Genomic DNA, 19760 nt, shown 5'->3' on the forward strand with positions numbered 1-19760 from the left:
TGGCCCCTAGTTCAAGATGTCCTACAAGGGGAAATAATCTCCCTACATCCACCCTGTCAAACCCCCTAAGAATCTTATGTATGTTTGAGTAAGAATTCTTCTCATTCTTCTAAACTATAAAGAGTATTGATCCAACCTAGTCAACCCTTCCTCATTAGGCAACACCTTCATCCTAGGAATCAATCTTTCTAAACAACCTCTAATGCAAGTTTAGGAGACCAAAACTGTACTCAATACTATAGGTATGGTCTCACCAATGCCTATAGTTATAGCAAGACTTCCCCGCTTATATATTCCATCCTTGAAATATAAGCTGTTTAAAGGAGGTGGGACAGGTGGAGCTGGATAGAGGGCCAGTGACAGGTGGAGGCAAAGGAGAGATTGCCAAAGATGTCATAGACAAAAGAACAAAGGGGTGTTGACAGTGGTGATATTAGCTAAAGGATGTGCTAATGGTGACATTAAGGGTAGAAAGCCTTCTGGACTCAACATTGAGTTCAACAACTTCAGATCATGAACTCTCCTCCATCCTCACCCCCTTTTTGATCCCCTTTTTTCTAATAATTATTATTTTTTTAAATATATGTATTTTTCTTTTCCCACCTATTTCTATTATTTTTAAAATTTATTTCCATCCATTGTTTTATCTCCACCATTTAGCCTATTTCGATCTCTTCCCCCCACCCCACCCCTACTAGGGCCATCTGTCACTTGCTCATCCTGCTTCCTACCCTTAATGTCACCATTAGCACATCCTTTAGCTAATATCACTACCGTCAACACCCCTTTGATCTTTTGTTTATGACATCTTTGGCAATCTCTCCTTTGCCTCCACCTATCACTGTCCCTCTATCCAGCTCCACCTGTCCCACCCCCCTCAAATAGCTTATATTTCACCACATTTATATTCCTCTTTAGTTCTGATGAAGAGCCATACGGACTTGAAACGTTAACTCTGTTTTCCTCTCTACAGATGCTGTCAGACCTGCTGAGTTTTTCCAGCAAATTTTGTTTTTGTTTCAGATTTCCAGCATCTGCAGTATTTTGCTTTTATCCTTGTATATTCGTTTTACTTTTTATGGACACTAATTAGGCCAACCCATCCTTCCCCACTCTGTAGTCTGCATATCTGTGTGTGTGTGAGTGAGAGAGCTTCAAGTGTGTGCAAAAGTCAGAGTGTATTGCATGATGCTACTTAGATCGATTTAAGTATAATAAAGCTAGCCTCTGACTCTGTTAAACTCAAGCAAACCTGTCTGATTGGTTCTTTTATGATCATAGTATGTAATTCTCACTTGGAGAAGCATGGGTTATGAGGGACAGCCAGTAGGAATAAATAGTTTTTTTTCCAGATTGGCATGATGTAAATAAATGGGCCTCCACTAATTACAATCTATATCTACGACTAGATAAAGGGGCTGAGTGTAATGTATCCAAGTTCACTGACAATACAAAGTTAGGTGTGAAAGTAAGCTGCGAAGTAGATGCAAAGAAGCTGCAAAACGATTTAAACAGATTAAGTGGTCAAGAATATGGCAGATGGAATATAATGTGGAAAAAAGTGTGAAATTATCCACTTTGGTAGGAAAAATAGAAAAGCAGCATGTCTTCTAAATAGTGAGAGATTGGGAGAGGTTGGTATTCAGAAGGACTTGGGTGTTATCATTTCAGAATCACAGAAAGATACAGGTCTAGCAAGCAGTTAGGAAAATAAATAGCATGTTAGTGTAATAAGAATTAAAAAGTCTTACTTCAATTTTATAGGGCCTTGGTGAGAACACACCTGGGGTACTGTGCCTAGTTTTTGTCTTTATATCTAAGGAAGGGAGGTCACTAGACTCAACCCTGGGTTGAGGAAATTGTCCAGTGTTGAGAGAGTGAATAGACAACATATATATTCCCTAGAGTTTAGAAAAATGGAATTCTCTATCCCAGAAGTCTGTGGTTGCTCCACCATTGTGTAGAAACAAATCAGAGGCCAACAGGTTTTTGGAGACTAAGGGAGTGAAGGGATATAGGGATAATGCAGGATGATGCACCAGAGATCGAAGATCAGCCATGATGTTATTAAATGGTGGAGCAGGCTTAAGAAGCCAAATGGACCACTAGTGCTCCAATTTCTTTTGCTCATACATTGATTAACCTTTCAAACCATTTTATTAAGCTTTCCTCTCAAGCATGCCCAGAAAAGATACCCTCCATATTGAAATTCTGTCAAACTGGATTCCTCCCATCTTGCAATAGAAACCAGCTCAAACCAAAATATTATCAACATTTTCTGCATATGTGACCATGGTGTATTGGCCTCTGCCTCATCCTCCATATCTCTTGTGGCATGTTTGACACAATTGACCATGCCATTCTTTAACTCTTATTGACCACTGTTTGTCTCAGTCGAAATCTCCTTGCATGGTTCCACTTGTACGTATCCATATTTATGCAGAGTCTTGGGTCATGCTTAACTGGCTACCCTGACCCTACCCCTGTATAGTCACTTCTAGAGTTCCCTGTGGATTTATGCCAGGCCATCTCCTTATCCGCACACTGCTCCTCTGGGTCAGCTTTCACATGTACAATGATACCTTTCTCTACTTCTGCATCATCTATGTTTGTGTTGTCAGATTGTAAGAAAGAAGGAGCAAACCTGAACATAAATGATGCATTTCATGGCCTCAAAACCTTGTAAAGTACTTCACAGCCAATGAAATACCTATTGAAGTGTAATCACTGTTCTAATGTAGGGAACTATGGGAGACAATTTGCACATAAGGTCCCAAGAACTGCAAATGAGACAAATGATCAGATAATCTATTCTGGTGTGGTTTGTTGATGGATAAATGTTGGTTAGAAATGAAAGTCCCTGCTATTTTTTGAAGTGTCATGAGATCATTCATTTCCACCTGAGAAGGTATTAGCTTTTATATCTGATCCAAAAGATAGAACCTCCAAAACATGCAGCATTCCTTTAGTGTTGCACTGAAGTGACAACCAATCTTGAATAAGTCTTGACTTTCTCCAGCTTAACTTCGGGAGGATTGAAGCCATCATTTATGGCTCCTGCCACAAACTCCACTTTCTTGCCATTGATTCCATCCCCTTCCCCCACCACTGTCCGAGGTTGAATCAGACTCTTTGCACCCTTGGTTACTTACACTCCATTAAAAGTTGAGCCAGGATTCAGGCCCCTTCACAGTCAGACATGCTTTTTCCACCTTGACAAGACTACTCACCTCCACTCCTATTTTCGCCTCATGACTTCATCAGTTTCAGTCTGGATTTCACCAGCTAGCCTTGTATGCCATTCCCCATTAACTCCCAACATCCAAATTTGTTTTGCTTCTATCCTGATCTTCTCAGTTCAGCAGCTACAAGAGAGAGCTGGCACGAAAAAAGGAGACCACAATATATCACCTTCATCAATCCACCAAGGCATCCAACCATTTGAGAGAGGTGGTCTAGTTGCCAGAGAAAATTGGCTGCCTGCCGAAGTTGCTGAATGTGATTTTCCCTTTCCATGACAGCATGATGGGTAAGGTCAGCTATGACAGAGCAACATCAGAACCCCTTTGACATCCACAATGGGGTCAAACAGAATTGTGTTCTGCCACTGACATTTATTGGCATATTCTTCTTTTTTCTGCTGTCATATGCCTTCAGGTCAACTACTTACATGCCAGAACTGACAGAAAGTGGCTCACATGAGATTCAAGACAATGATACACCAAGTCCTCATCAGAGAGCTGCTCTATGTTGACTCTCTCGTGCCCGTAAAGAATTTGGTTTGACCATCAGCATTAGGAAGATAAATGTCATGGTCCAGGATGTTGTCAAACCACCATACTATCAGCATTAACAAGAGACTGGAAGTTGTTGATAGTTTCACTTATCTGGGCTTCATAATCACCAGCAATCTGTCACTTGATGTTGAACTCAACACACAAAAGCTGCATTTGTTATGTCCAAGCTGAGTAAGTGTGTGGAACAAAGCAACCTGACTGAACACCCAACTGCAATCCTACCAGACCTGCATCCTCAGCGCAACCTCTACAGTGGAGACATCTGGACAACATATGTTAGGAAGGAGAAAAGGCTGAACAGTTTGCATCTTCACTGTCTCAGGTATATCGTCAGCATCTCTTGGCAGGGCACGGTCACCAACTCAGAGGTCCCAAAGCATGCCAATTCTTTATGCATACAGTCATTCCTAAGCTGACATCTGCGCTGTTTCGGCCATGTTGATCAGATCAGTGATGGCTGTATACCCAAAGACCTTCTGTACGGTGAACTAGCCACTAGGTCACAGCTTCCTGGGCGTCCATACCTCTGCTACAAGGGCACCCACGAGCGAGATATGAAGGTGGCGGACATCGACATTGAAAACTGGGAGACAGTTGCTGATGGTCATGACCTCTGGAGGCTGACTGTTTGGAAGACGTGAGCAGAAACAAAAAGCTCAGCTGACCTAGAAGGCGGCCCAGAGAATTGTGAACCTTCTCGGCCCACTTTCTAATTCTGCCGCGACTGTCATGCCAGATTTATTGGAGTTCCTGAGCCACACGAGGCAATGCTTACAGTATTGACCACCATGGTGCAAATTATCATCTTGCGGGACAGAAAGCTGCCATGCTATATCATGCCTCGCACTCTCTCATTTTCCCATCCTTGTTGACTTACATTGTCTTCTCACCAACACTTGCAATTGCGATGGCCTTTGGAAGCAGTACAATAAGGAAAACTTGCAATTTTGATTAAATGTAAGGGAACCAGTAATTGTTTTTAAGTTTGTTTGAAAAGGACTTTTAAGAGTTTGCATCAGTTGTAAAGGGGTCAAGCTGTAATTGTAGTTGTAGGTCTCAAGGGCAGTTAGGGATAGGCAATGAATGCTGTCCCAACCAGCAAAGCCAACATCCCATTGGCTAATAATAAATACCAGTCCATGTGACCTGGAAGCAGTACCAACAGCTGCAATTTTTATGCTACATGCCCCATCTCATGTACTGCAAATTCACTATGGTTGGAAAAAGATGATAAATCTATTGGGGCTGCGCAAATGTTCTCCAAACCTCTGAAATAAGAATGATAGACTATTTCTTTTGCTTGTTGCAACTTGAGGACCACATCAACCTCTCAATTTGACAATGCAGCCCAGGACGATATCTCTTGGTAAAACAACACTGCCCAGGCCCATGCAAAGTGAAGCCCCCGCAACAATCATCGCAGTTGGGGAAACAAGTGTGCATGTGGAGCAACTGTACACTCCAATTAATAGGAAGGTATTCATTCTCACAATTTTCCAAATATATGAAAATCAGTGGTGGTTTACATAAGAGCACCTTTAAAAGTGATGGATCATGTGACAGATGTTGATTGGAACGTTTGACTTGACAAAAGACAAGTTTTTCAGTTATTCCAATCATGGTATCATCTGTATTTCATGTAGAATCTGTATCATTTCCAAATCTTATATGCAGGATACTGATATGTCCTTGATTCCCTTCCAGGTGGAGGAAATCGAGATTTCTGAGCATCAGCAGAACTCTATTAACAGCCAGAGGATGAAACCTTCATTTGTCAAGTCCCTGGCTATTGCCACCTGGGGGTCCACTATGCTCAGGGCCAGCTCCACCTGTGGGAGAGTGTGCCCCCTGTTCATAAACACCAATGGTACTCCTCCCATGGCAAAAACTCTGCTCTCACTGAGGAAGCTGAAAGCTGCCAAAGGTAAAAACTTACAAACAGTTTTTATTTTAAATTGTATTCACTTTTTCCAGTAGATGTTCCATGTTTCTGATCTGGTATTTTTAAAAATCTCTCTCATTGTCATGGATGTCCCTTTTCTACTAGTTGTGACTTTAATGGTTTCAACAAAGCATAGCTTATTTTTTCCTCTTTTCTCCCTAACTATATTTGCAGCATGTTTCACCCATCACCTCCACACGAAGGAGTTGAATGAGGAGGTTGTCTCAAAAGAGGTCACGAAGCTCAACAATTGCTTAACCAGGAAGATCCAGGATTTAAATAAAAAGCAGAAAGCCCAATGTCAATTATGAATGTAAATTTGTGGTGGCATTCATACATTTAAGCACACGTTTTTCTGCATTATTTCGGTTTTCACAATAACATTTGGGCACCTTTACGCAAACTTTTATTCTCATTGCGCTTTGTTCGGCCAAATGCAAAATCTGCAACCTCAAATTTTGTTTCAAAAACTTAAAGCACCTTCATTCGCACACACGTACGCACAGTTTTGTTCCAGAAAGGGGCTGATTTCTTTCATTATCATGCTGCTGCCCATAATTAATTATGTAACTAAATGAGCAAAATGGAGTAGGTGAATTAAATTTCCTTTCAAATAAATCAAAAACTCTCAGTTGATTGATATCCATGAGTAGGTTCTCATTTGAGCCAGGAACAAGTGAAGCCAGCAATATAATCGATCTGAATTCTCGACTGGAACCTGTTCAGTAGGTAATATCACCAATGCAACTGGTAACTCTCTCATCCCAGTAGGTGAACTGGACTTCATTTCCCAATTGACAACTGGCTCCGCTGGCACCAGTTCAACTGGAAGTCCCATCTGGAAGGGTTAGGATACAAAAAGGCTGTGTAGCTAGACACAGAGAAGATAGACAGAGGCTACTGCTGTAAAGAACAAAAGAGAGCTGCAGCAGAGAGAAGAGAGGGCACATTTACAAGGACCAGTGCGTGTTTAATTCAGTTAAACAGTACAGAAAGCTGAAGCCAGGGTTAGAGAGGTTGTGAATTCGACAATTCTGCATCTATGCTTCAGTTTTGCTAGAGTCAACCAGACCGTTTAACAAGGTTTATTAAAGGAGTCAGATAAAAGTCTCTCTGGGGAATCTTATTATTATTAATTATTAACATAATTAATCATGGGCAGCAGCATGATAGTGAAAGAAATCAGCCCCTTTCTGGAGCAAAACTGTGCATACGTGTGTGCGAATGAAGGTGCTTTAAGTTTTTGAAACAAAATTTGAGGTTGCAGATTTTCCATTGGCCGAACAAAGCACAATGAGAATAAAAGTTTGCGTAAAGGTGCCCAAATAAACCTAGCTAAGGAGGTTCTATGGGAAAATGCTGTTTGGGTGAAGACTGCCTCCAGGGGACTCGGATGTATTGGAGCTACTGTTGCCGGTGACACGAGGACCAAATCCATCGAGTGAGAAAAGTGAAAAATCCTATATTCCGGAGAGACTATGATAATGCACACGGTTCCCCATTTGTGCGAGGAGTGACACAAACACTTGTAATCTAGTGAGATAGTACCTGCTATTCCATGTGGAATTTTTATTTTGTACCAACTGCAATTTGCCTGTTAATTCATATTTAATTTAAGTGGATTCTGTTGTGTTAAAGTAAAGGCTACAACAAGTGGAATCTCGTCAGTAATTTGTTCATTGGAGGGTCATTCAGGATTTTCGGTTATGGTTCTCCCACAGCAATCAGGACACAATTTAATAACCTCTTCCTCAGTTTCAAATCTCTCCAATGCATTGCTCTACCCTACCTCAGTGAAATCTCCAACCATCTATCACTCTACTCTCCATTCCTCTGGTTCTAATCTTTTGCATGCTCCTGTCTTTGCACGCCATTTGTAGCAGAGCCTCCAGCTGCCTTGGTCCCACTGTCTCCAATTCGCTTCCTCCTCGTTTTAAAAACTCTCTCAAAATCCACCTCTTTGACCAAGTTCTTGATCTTCCTTCCTAAATTTCATTCTTGCTTCAGCATCGTTTTTCCATAGGTCTGACAGGGAAATGTCTTGGAAACTTGGTTTCATGTTAAAAGAGCTGGCCGAATAAAAGTTGATGATGCTTAATAATAATGTGAAGTTCTAACATTACTCAGATAATGACATTTGTATGGTCTTTATATAGTCATAAAGCATGAATGTGTATCAGTGATTGACGTATCAACTACTGAATGACATGATCAGAAAATTTCTTAAGACTGCCAAGTCTTAGTTAGAGCGCAAAAGCATCATATTTTAGGTCATGTTTAAAATCATCAAACTAGAATGTATCATACTACGGGCTAGTTGTTTTTAAATAACAAACACAAACATCTTTACTGGCTTCTCCTTTAAGTTTATTTTGGTACAGCTGTAACCCATTCATAGTTTTGGATACTTTCACCACTTCTGATCAAATTGAAAGTGGCACCATAAATAGCACTGTGCCTACTACAGGCAATACTAGTCAGCCTGTGTTTTGGACTTTTGGAGCCAGGTGAAGCTCCAACCCAGTTTCAGTTCTGTTCCATCGTCTTTCTCCCAGAATGAGAAATCACTTAAGTTGAGAATTTCTCAACTATTATTTCCAAACATATCTTAAGTAAACTCTGAGTTGGGCTTCAGGGGTTTGAACAAAGATTTTGAAAATCTTTTCAAATATGATATTTGAAAATATGAAAATTCACTTAGTGATCCAGTACAGTATTTCATGTTTCTTCTATTACTTACTTTTCTTACAGTGAAGTGAGCTATCCTATTTGTTACAAAGATGGACAAATATTCAGTTACCGTTTCAGTCAGAGCTGGGTCCACAGAAGGGATCATGATCACTTGGTTGACAGGGACCTGAAGGTCTTATTGGAGAAGCATAATTTGTTGACTGAGCAGGACATACCATTACTCATTCTAAATGAATTTTTATGTCGAGTAGTTTTTGCCATTTGTTTTTTAATGTAGCCAATATATAAAGTACTTCTTTGTAGTCCATGTAAGGAGCTGAATGGTAACCCAGGCAGTCTCAGAGTAAGATGTCTCATTGTAAAAATAGGGACACATGGCCTGATGCCATGACAATTGAAAATTTGTCCATCGCAGAAACTGGATTTCTTCCTTAAGTTTATCTTTTTCTAACTGACCAAAGGTCATCCATCAGGGTGCATTCTTTCTAAATGCTGGCACAGGAGGCATGCGTTCCTGAATAGACCTATTGTTGGGTGCCAGTGACACAGCAATTATTACACCAGAAAATTTCACTAGTTTGGCTTCTGCACATTAATTGGTTGGCAGTTACTTGAAACAAAAACTGCTGAGTGTGGTTTTGGATACAAGTAGCTTTCAGGCTTCAATCCAGTAGGAGCTCTACTCTTCGGTTTTTCACCTTGATCAATCATCGGTTCTGAAATCGATTCTAGGCACATTGGATCCATGAAGAGTTGCTAAATTTCAGCCCATCTCACCAGTTTTTTAAAGCAAAATACTGTAGATGCTGGGACTCTGAAATGCAAACAGAAAATGCTGAAAATGCTCAGGTCAGGTAGTATCTGTGGATACCCATGTCCTCCTTCTTAGGCAGTCCCTCGGGGTTGAGGATGACTTGCTTCCACGCTAAAATGAGTTGTCAAGTGGCTGAAGAGTCTAATGCGCGACCTACAGTCTCTGTCACAGGTGGGGCAGAGGGTGGTTGGGGGAACGGGTGGGGGGAGTGCCCGGGTTGCCACATGCTACTGTCAACACTTGGCTTCAGCTAGACCTTGGCAATGAGACTCAAGGTGTTCAGCTTCATCCCGGATGCTGTCCCTCCACTTCATGCAGTCTTGGGCCAGGGATTCCCAGATGTCCGTGGGGGTGTTGCACTTTTTCAAGGGGGCTTTGCAGGTGTCCTTGAAACAATTCCTCTGCCCTCCTGGGGCTTGCTTGCCGTGTTGAAGCTCCGAGTAGAGCGCTTGTTTCGGGAGTCTCATGTCAGGCATGCAAACGATGTGGCCCGCCCAGAGGAGCTGATCGAGCATGGTCAATGCTTTGATGCTGTGGTGTTGACCTGAGTGAGAACACTGACGTTGATGCGCCTATCCTGCCAATGGATTTACAGGATCTTGTGGAGGCAGCGCTGGTGGTACTTCCCCAGAGTTTTGAGGTGCCTGCTGTACATAGGCCATGTCTCTGAGCCATATAGGAGGGTGGGTATCACGACTGTCCTATAGACCGAGTTTTGTGCCAGGTTTGAGGTCCTGGTCTTCAAACATTCTCTTCCTCAGGCAGCCAAAGGGCACTGATGGAGGTGTTGAACCTCATTGTCGATGTCTGTCTGCCCTTGTTGACAGTAGGCTTCCAAGGTACAAACAGTGGTCCACGTTGTCCAAGGCCTCATTGTGGATTTTGATAACCAGGGGGCAGTGTGGTGTAGAGGGGGCAGGTTGGCAGAGGACCTTTGTCTTAAGGGTGTTTAGTGTAAGGCCCATGATCTCATATTCCTCAGTGAAGGTGTTGGTGATGGCTTGGAGCTCAGCCTCCGAGTGTGCGCAGTCGCAATCATCGTCTACATACTGTAGCTCAATGACAGAGGATTGGACAGCCATGAATCTGGCCTGCAGGGAGCGGAGGTTGAACAGGTTCCTGTTTGTTCCAAGGGTGAGATGGAGCATTGCAGCAAGGAAGATTAAGAGAGTCAGTGCAATGACACAGCCTTGCTTGACCCGTTCCAAATGTGGGTTGGGTCTGTGGTGGATCCGTTGGTCACAGTCATGACTTGCATGTCATCGTGGAGCAGGCGGAGGATGGTGATAAACTTTTGGGGGCAGCCAAAACAGAGGAGGATGCTCCATAATTCTTTGCGGTTGACAGTGTCGAAGGCTTTTGTGAGGTCAAAGAAGGCCACGTACAAGGGTTGGTGCTGTTCCCTGCATTTCTCTTGCAGTTGCTGCACAGTGAAGATTACGTTCGTTCTGCTCCTTAGTGGGCGGAATCCGCATTGCGGTTCTGGGAGGAGCTCTTCAGCCACAGGGAGAAGGCGATTGAGGGGGATTCTTGCAATGACCTTCCCTGTGGCTGACAGCAGGGAGATTCTTTTATAGTTAGTGCAGACGGACTTGTCACTTTCTTGAAGATGGTCATGGGTACGGCATCTCTGAGATCTCCTGACATGCTCTCCTCCTTCCAGATAAGGGAGATGAGGCCATGTATTCACGCCAATAGTGCTTCTCTGCCGTTCTTTAGTGCATCGGCAGGGATTCCATCTCCACCTGATGCCGTGTTGCTCTTTAGCTGTTGAATGGTCTTTTCTAACATGCCGGGTTGGGGTTGTGCTGAGATGGTGGTGGGTAACATGCTGCAGGATGGAGTCGAAGACACTCACGTTGAAGACAGAGTCTCTGTTAAGATGATCTTCAAAGTGCTCCTTCCAGCAGGCACTGGCTGCCTCTCTGTCCTTGATGAGCATCTCTCTGTTCTTGCCCAGCAGAGGAGTGGGGCCTTGGGTGCTCGGGCCTTAGGTGGTCTTGACTGTGCTAAAGAAACCTCGCATGTCATGGTTGTCGTTAACTGTTGGATCTCCTGTGCTTTCTCCACCCACCATCTGTTCTTTAGGTCATGGTTTTTTTTGCCAGACCTCAGCCTTCAGCAATCTAGAGCTGCTTTCTTGCTCACGAGTTGGGTTGCTGCTTCAGGTTCAGAAATGTCTTGTGCTTGCGGCTCATCAGTTCCTGGATCTCCTGGTCGTTCTCATCGAACCATTCTTGGTGTTGCTTGGTCAAGTGACCAAGCGTCACTTTGTAGGTGCTGATGGAGGAGGCCTTGAGGGCAGACCAGGCGCAGTGGACACTCTGCATCTCTGCATCACCGGGAATTGTCAGGTTGGTAGTGAGGCGCTGCTGAATAGGGCTCTCTTATCAGGGTCCTTGAGTGCCTCAGTGTTGATTTTCCTGCGGCATTGTTTCTGTTGCCGTCGCTGCTTTGGGGCTACATTGATGCTGATGACAGAGTGATTTAGGCAGTGGTCCATCCAGCAGTCATCAGTGGTACAGGTGATACACATGTCCGTGCGGTCCCTTGCTCAGAAAGTGACGTAGTCGAGCAGGTACCAGTGCTTAGAGTGAGGGTGTTGTCATGAGGCCTTGTACTTGTCTTTCTGATGGAACAATGTGTTGGTTATGACAAGGCCGCGTTCTCGGCCTCTTCTCAGGAGCAGGGTACCGTTGGTTTTGGATTTCCCTACCCGCTCTCTGCCAATTACATCTCCCCAGAGTCTGTGTCCTTCCCAACTCTCGTGTTGAAGTCACTGAGGATCATCAACTTATTGCCCGTTGGGACTTGGGCCAGGGATTGTTTGAGGCTGCAGCAAAACCTGAGAACTCATTTTTAGTACGGAAGCAAGTCATCCTTGACCCCGAGAGACTGCCGAAGGAGGACATGGGTATCGCTTGTACAGGTGAAACCACACTCTCTACTTGTATTTCTTTCAATCTGGCATACCATGTTCACTGCTCACCACATAGTTCTCTCCACATTGGGAAGACCAAATGCAGATTGGGTGATCACTTTGCTGAATACATCCATTCAGTCTGCAAGTGTGTTCCTGAGCATCTGGTTGCTTGCTATTTTAATTACCATCCCACTGCTGCTCTGAACTCTGCCTCCTACATTGTTCTAGAGACACTTAACGGAAGCTCACGGAACAGCACCTCAACTTTTGATTCGGCATTCTACAGCCTTCCAGACTCAATGAGTTCAACAATTTCAGATCATAAACACTATTCCCATTTTCTCGCACAGCAGATGCTGGGAATGGTTCTGGTGTTGCCATTTACTGCTCCTCTAGACCTGTATTTTGTTTCTTTACTTCTTCCATTATCAACTCCTTATGCTTTGCATCATTATTCCTCCGCATTTAAGCACTTCCTCCTTCTACTCGATCAGAGACGTCCCCTTTTGTTCTTTCCTCCCTTTATCTTCTCCCCCACTGCTTTCCCCTCCACTGTACTTGCTTAAAACCCATTACATCTATCGCATTTTCCAGTTTTGACAAAAGACTATTGAGCTGAAATGTTAACCATCTCTCTCTCCACGGTTTCTACGGTTGAGTATTTCCAGCATTTTCTGTTTTTAGCATTAGTTTTCCATACTTGATGATTTGCTAATGAATACAGTTCCCTATGGTTAACTGGCATTATCCTTCAGTAAGTTAGGATAGGATTTGCACTGGAGTGCTGCTTTGGGCTGCAGTAGAGAGCTTAAGTTGGAGCTTGGTGACTGAGGGAGGTGGTGAGGAGGGAACGAGGTGATCCTTTGAGTACTGTGAGTACGGTCGAGCAAGTATTTACTACTTTTATCACTTACAGGTTTTAAGGTCTTATTTTGTGGTTCCTCATTTGTAAGGGCTATATTCTGTAACAAGAAGGAGCAGGGAAGAAGGGACCTAGAGTAATTGATATTATTTGATATTAAGTATCTTCCAAAAGATTTAATTTAATTTAAAGGGATAAGTCATGGCAGGAGAGCTCAAAACCGTGGTGTGCTCCTCCTGCTCTATGTGGGAAGCCGGGAACATTTCCAGTGCCCGGGGCTGGCATGTGTGCGGGAAGCGTCTCCAGCTGCAGCTCCTGGAAGCTTGGGTTTCTGAGCTGGAGCGGCGGCTGGGGACACTGTGGAGCATCCACGAGGTGGAGAGTATTGTGGATAGCATGTATAGAGAGGTGGTCACACCGCATGCTAAGAGTCCACAGGCAGAAAGGGAATGGGTGACCACCAGGCAGAGCAAGAGGACTAGGCAGGCAGTGCAGGAATCTCCTGTGACTATTCCCTTTCAAAACAGTATATCGCTTTGGAGATGTTGGGCCTCTCAGGGGAAAGCAGCAACAGCCACCTTCGTTGCACCATGGTTGGCTCTGCTGCACAGGAGAGGAGTAAAAAGTGTGGGAATGCAATAGTTATAGGGGATTCAATTGTAAGGGGAATAGATAGGCGTTTCTGTGGCCGCAAATGAGACTCCAGGATGATATGTTGCCTCCCTGGAGCTAGGGTCAAGGATGTCTCAGAGCAGCTACAGGACATTCTGAAGGGGGAGGGTGAACAGCCAGTGGTCGTGGTACACATTGGTACAAACGACACAGGTAAAAAAAAGGGATGAGGTCCTAAAAGCAGAATATAGGGAGTTAGGAAGTAAGTTGAAAAGTAGGACCTCAAAAGGTAGTGATCTCAGGGTTACTACCAGTGCCACGTGCTAGTCAGTCAGAGTAGAAATAGCAGGATATATCGGATGAATACGTGGCTGAAGGGATGGTGTGAGGGCGAGGGTTTCAGATTCCTGGGACATTGGGACCGGTTCTGGGGAAGGTGGGACCAGTACCAGCTGGATGGGTTACACCGGGACTGAAAATGTCCTGGGGAGAATATTTGCTAGAGTGGTTGGGGAGGGTTTAAACTAAAATGGCAGGGGGATGGGAACCTATGCAAGGAGTCAGAGGAGGGGGAATCAAGAACAAGAACAAAAAACAGGAAGGGGAATAAGAAAAAAGTGATAGGCAGAGAAATCAAGGGCAAGAATCAAACAGGATCTCAGTGAAAAACAGTGGAAACGGGACAAGTAATGTTAAAAAGACAAGTCTTAAGGCTTTGTGCCTTAACACGAGGAGCATTTGCAATAAAGTGGATGAATTAACCGCGCAAATAAATGTAAAGAGGTATGATATAGTCGGGATTATGGAGATATGGCTGCAGGGTGACCAGGGATGAGAACTGAACATCCAGGGGTATTCAGTATTTAGGAAGCACAGACAAAAAGGAAAAGGCGGTGGAGTTGCATTGCTGATTAAAGAGGAAATTAACGCAATAGTGAGGAAAGATATTAGCTCCGACGATGTGGAATCTGTATGGGTAGAGCTGAGAAACATTAAGGGGCAAAAAACATTAGTGTGGGTTGTATATAGACCCCCAAACTGTGGTGGTGATGTTGGGAATGTCATTAAACAGGAAATTAGAGATGCATGCAATAAAGGAACATCTGTAGTTATGGGTGACTTTAATCTGCATATAGATTGGACAAGTCAGATTAGTAACAATACCGTAGAGGAGGAATTCCTGGAGTGTATACAGGATAGTTTTCTGGACCAATACGTTGAGGAACCAACTAGAGAACAGGCCATCCTAGACTGGGTATTGTGTAATGAGAAAGGAATAATTGGCAATCTAGTTGTCGCTCATCCTTGGGGATGAGCGACCATAATATGATAGGATTATTCAAGATGGAGAGTGATGTAGTTGATTCTGAGACTAGGGTCCTGAATCTTAATAAAGGAACCTATGCTGGTATGAGGCACGAGTTGGCTATGATGGATCGGGAAACATTACTTAAAGGGGTGACAGTGGATAGACAATGGCAAACGTTCAAAGAGCGCATGGATGAACTGCAACAATTGTTTATTCCTGTCTGGCGCAGAAGTAAAATAGGAAAGGTGGCCAAACCATGGCTTACAAGGGAAATTAGAGATAGTATTAGATCCAAGGAAGAGGCATACAAATTGGCCAGAGAAAAACAACAGACCTGAGGATTGGGAGCACTTTAGAATTCAGCAAAGGAGGACCAGGGGATTAAGAAGGGGAAAATAGAGTGCGAGAGTAAGCTTGCGGGGAACATAAAAGCGGGGACTGTAAAAGTTTCTATACGTATGTGAAGAGAAAAAAATTGGTGAAGATAAATGTAGGTCCCTTACAGTCAGAAACAGGGGAATTTATAATGGGGAACAAAGAAATGGCTGACCAACTAAATACATACTTTGGTTCTGTCTTCACAAAGGAGGACACAAATAACATACCAGAAATGTTGGGGGACACAAGGTTTAAGGAGAGGGAGGAACTGAAAGAAATCAGTATTAGAAGGGAAATGGTGTTGGAGAAATTGATGGGATTGAAGGCCGATAAATCCCCAGGGCCTGATAATCTATATTCCAGAGTACTTAAGGAAGTGGTCCTAGAAATAGTGGATGCATTGGTGGTCATCTTCCAAGATTCTATAGACCCTGGAACAGTTCTTACAGATTGGAGGGTAGCTAATGTAACCCCACTACTTAAAAAGGGAGGCAGAGAAAAAGCAGGGATTTATAGACCTGTCAGCCTGACATCGGTAGTGGGGAAAATTCTAGAGTCCATTATAAAAGATTTAATAGCTGAGCACGTGGAAAACAGTGGCAGAATAGGACAGAGTCAGCATGGATTTATGAAAGGAAAATCATGCTTGACAAATCTACTGGAATTTTTCGAGGATCTAACTAGTAGAGTTGATGAGGGGGAGCCAGTGGATGTGGTTTATTTGGACTTTCAGAAGGCTTTCGACAAAGTCCCACATAAGAGATTAGCATGTAAAATTAAAGTGCATGGGGTTGGGGGTAGTGTATTGAGATGGATAGAAAACTGGTTGGCAGACAGGAAACAAAGAGTAGGAATAAACGGGTCTTTTTCCGAATGGCAGGCAGTGACTAGTGGGGTACTGCAGGGATCGGTGCTGGGACCCCAGCTATTCACAATATATATTAATGAGTTAGATGAGGGAACTAAATATATCTCCAAATTTGCAGATGACACAAAGCTGGGTGGGAGGGTGAGCTGTGAGGAGGATGTAGAGATGCTTCAGTGTGATTTGGACAAGCTGAGTGAGTGGGCAAATGCATGGCAGATGCAGTATAATGTGGATAAATGTAAGGCTATCCACTCTGGTAGCAAAAACAGGAAGGCAGATTATTATCTGAATGGCTATAAATTGGGAGGGGGGAATGTGCAACGAGACCTGGGTGTCCTCGTACACCAGTCGCTGAAGGTAAGCATGCAGGTGCAGCAGGCGGTAAAGAAGGCAAATGGTATGTTGGCCTTCATAGCGAGAGGATTCGAGCACAGAAGCAGGGATGTCTTGCTGCAATTATACAGGGCCTTGGAGAAACCACACCTGGAATATTGTGTGCAGTTTTGGTCTCCTTATCTGAGGAAGGATGTTCTTGCTATAGAGGGAGCGCAGCGAAGGTTTACCAGACTGATTCCTGGGATGGCGGGACTGACATATGAGGGGAGATTGAGTCGGTTATGGATTATATTTGCTGGAGTTCAGAAGAATGGGAGGGGATCTCAAAGAAACCTATAAAATTCTAACAAGCCTAGACAGGGTAGATGCAGGAAGGATGTTGCCGATGGTGGGGGAGTCCAGAACAAGGGGTCACAGACTGAGGATATGAGGTAGACCATTTAGGACTGAGATGAGGAGAAATTTCTTCACCTAGAGAGTGGTGAGCCTGTGGAATTCGCTGCCACAGAAAGTAGTTGAGAACAAAACATTGTATGTTTTCAAGAAGGAGTTAGATATCGCTCTTGGGGCGAAAGGGATCAAAGGATATGGGGAGAAAGCGGGAGCAGGCTATTGAGTCGGATGATCAGCCATGATCATAATGAATGGCAGAGCAGGCTCGAAGGGCTGAATGGCCTACTCCTGCTCCTATTTTCTATGTTTCTATGATTTCCTACAGAGTATATTAATCATTAAATCAGAACTCAGAAGTATATCAATTATTGCAAGGTGTCCCAAAAATTTGAAAATTTCTGTTTTAGATAGGCAAGTTAAAAGGTAGGAATAAATGTGGGAATAAACCTACCTTACTGAATAACATTCGAAAGGTATAACCACACAAAGGTACTATACCTAGTTTTATTCTAGACACGAATTATTCTTTGTCAGATTTTTATGGCTGAATTGTATCCATTTTCAGTGATTTTAATGAGAATTGTAGGATAAGGGTGTTCAGCAGAGTTAGAGTTCATGTGGGACTGGAGAACAGTATCACCCTCAGTATGATGTAGAGAGTCACATGAGAGTAGATTGTCTGTGGAGTAGAGTCTGGATGGAGCCAGCATGGAGACAGCACCCATGCATGGCAGTGCCTTGGATATGTAGACAGTTATGGGTTACCAATAAATGGCAACCATACAAGCGTCCAGGCCTCTCCGTGAAACACCAAACAACCTTTACAACAAGAATCTTTATAGATTTCCTCTTAATAGTTCCATAATGTCGAAGTCAAAAAAACACAGTACACAAGGAAACTGGTGGATTCACAACCAATTGGAGATTAAATTAAATCAGCTCCAATAAACAAGGATGCGTCTAAACATAAATCAAGCACATTTTAAATATTTATTTCAACCAGGGTGCTGTTCAGAACATCCCCACCCCACTCCCCAAAAATTAAGCACAATATCCAGTTGCCTGTCCCTTCAATCAGACAGTGGCATATTGTACTTATAACCTAAAGAGGGGCAATATAGCTGGGGAGAAAGAATAGTGGCAGAAAAGCCACAAAACCTACATGTGGTTTAATCGGATATTAAATGTATTTATTTTAATTTAGTTGTAAGAGACTACGTTAAATGCCTTGATATTTTAAAGCTATACCAAACGTTAAATTGAGACTCCCATATTAAACTAAAAGACCGTTTAAGCAAAGCTTCCTGTTCCCCAGAATACTTGAGGAAGACTAAAACTGAGAACAAGAGCGTGATCATTTTCCCTAATAAAGGTTACAACCAATGGTTAAAATCTGCAATATTCAATTATCTGATCTGGCAATTGTCAATGTTTTCAGACAATTCATATTTAATATATTTGGATGTCTATTCACCAACAAAATATGAAAATTGTTCTCCCCTTCCATTTTGTGATAACTAATACATAACCATTTGTTGCTCAGAACATCAAAGCAGCGCAGTAGGATGTTAATTTCCTGTCTGCAATCCATGATCTATGGCTGTAATCATAGAAACCAAAGTGCACATCTCTTTGTTGTTAAGAACAAAACGCCTGCACTTCATTTGTAGGCTTTATAGGTTGCATTTCAAAAAGAGCACACAGGTTTGTAGCTATAATCACAATGTTTTGAAATATTTTACTGATAGTATTGTTAGTGCATGGCTTAAGTGTGCTTACTTAACACTGTATTTTTGACATACTCCTATCCACGTTCTGGCTTCCAATTACTTATAATTAATGCAACCTTAGTGTGCATTAAATAGAGAATCCATCCTGATGACAATTATTTTAAAATTTCTTTCATGGGATGTGGGTGTGCTAAGCCAGCATTTGTTGCCCATCATCAATTGCCCTCGAGAAGGTATGTTGAGCCCCCTTCTTGAACTGCTGCAGTCCATGTGGTGTAGGTACACCCACAGTGCTGTTAGTGGGGCCCGGTGCGGGGAGGGGGGGGGGGGGGGGGTCAGGGTTGCCAACCTTTTGACCCAGCGACAGTGAAAGAACAGCGATATATTTCCAAGTCAGGATGGTGTGTGGCTTGGATGGAAACTTGCAGGTGGCGATGTTCTTATGTATCTGCTGCCCTCGTCCTTCTAATGCCAGAGGTCGCGGGTTTGAAAGGTGCTGTCGAAGGAGCCTCGGTGAGTTGCTGCAGTGCATCTTGTATAATGGTACACACTGCTGCTGCGCTTCGGTGGTGGTGGGAGTGAATGTTTAAGGTAGAGGATTTGGGTGGGGGTGGGGGAGAGATGAAGCAGGCTGCTTTGTTCTGGTTGGTGTCGAACTTCTCAAGTGTTGTTGGAGCTGCACTCATCCAGGCAAGTGGAGAGTATTCCATCACACACCTGACCAGTGCCTTGTAGGTGGTGCACAGGCTTTGGGGAGTCACGTGGTGGAATACTCGCCACAGAATTCCTAGCATTTGACCTGCTTTTGTAGCCACAGTATTTATATGGTTAGTCCAGTTTCTGGTCAAGGGCAACCCCCAGGATGTTGATAGTGGGGAATTCAGCAATGGTAATGCCATTGAATGTCAAGGTGAGCTGGTTAGACTCTATCTTGTTGGAGATGGTCATTGCCTGGCACTTGGGTGGCCCAAATGTTACTTGCTGCTTATCAGCCCAAGCCTGGATATTGTCCAGGTCTTACTTTATATGAACAGTGACTGCTTCAGTATCTGAGGAGTTGCAAACAGTACAGAACATTGTGGAATCATCAGCGAACATTCCCAAT

The 19760-nt window shown here is 43.4% G+C and overlaps 1 protein-coding gene across 1 annotated transcript in view; it reads right to left on the minus strand.

Moving 5' to 3' along the window:
• The window catches only part of gch1 (GTP cyclohydrolase 1), a 66279-nt gene that overhangs the window by 27855 nt on the left and 18664 nt on the right, over positions 1–19760 (minus strand). The window lies entirely within an intron of this gene.

The sequence above is a fragment of the Cetorhinus maximus genome, chromosome 18, assembly GCF_964194155.1.
Source record: "Cetorhinus maximus chromosome 18, sCetMax3.hap1.1, whole genome shotgun sequence".
NCBI lineage: Eukaryota > Metazoa > Chordata > Chondrichthyes > Lamniformes > Cetorhinidae > Cetorhinus > Cetorhinus maximus.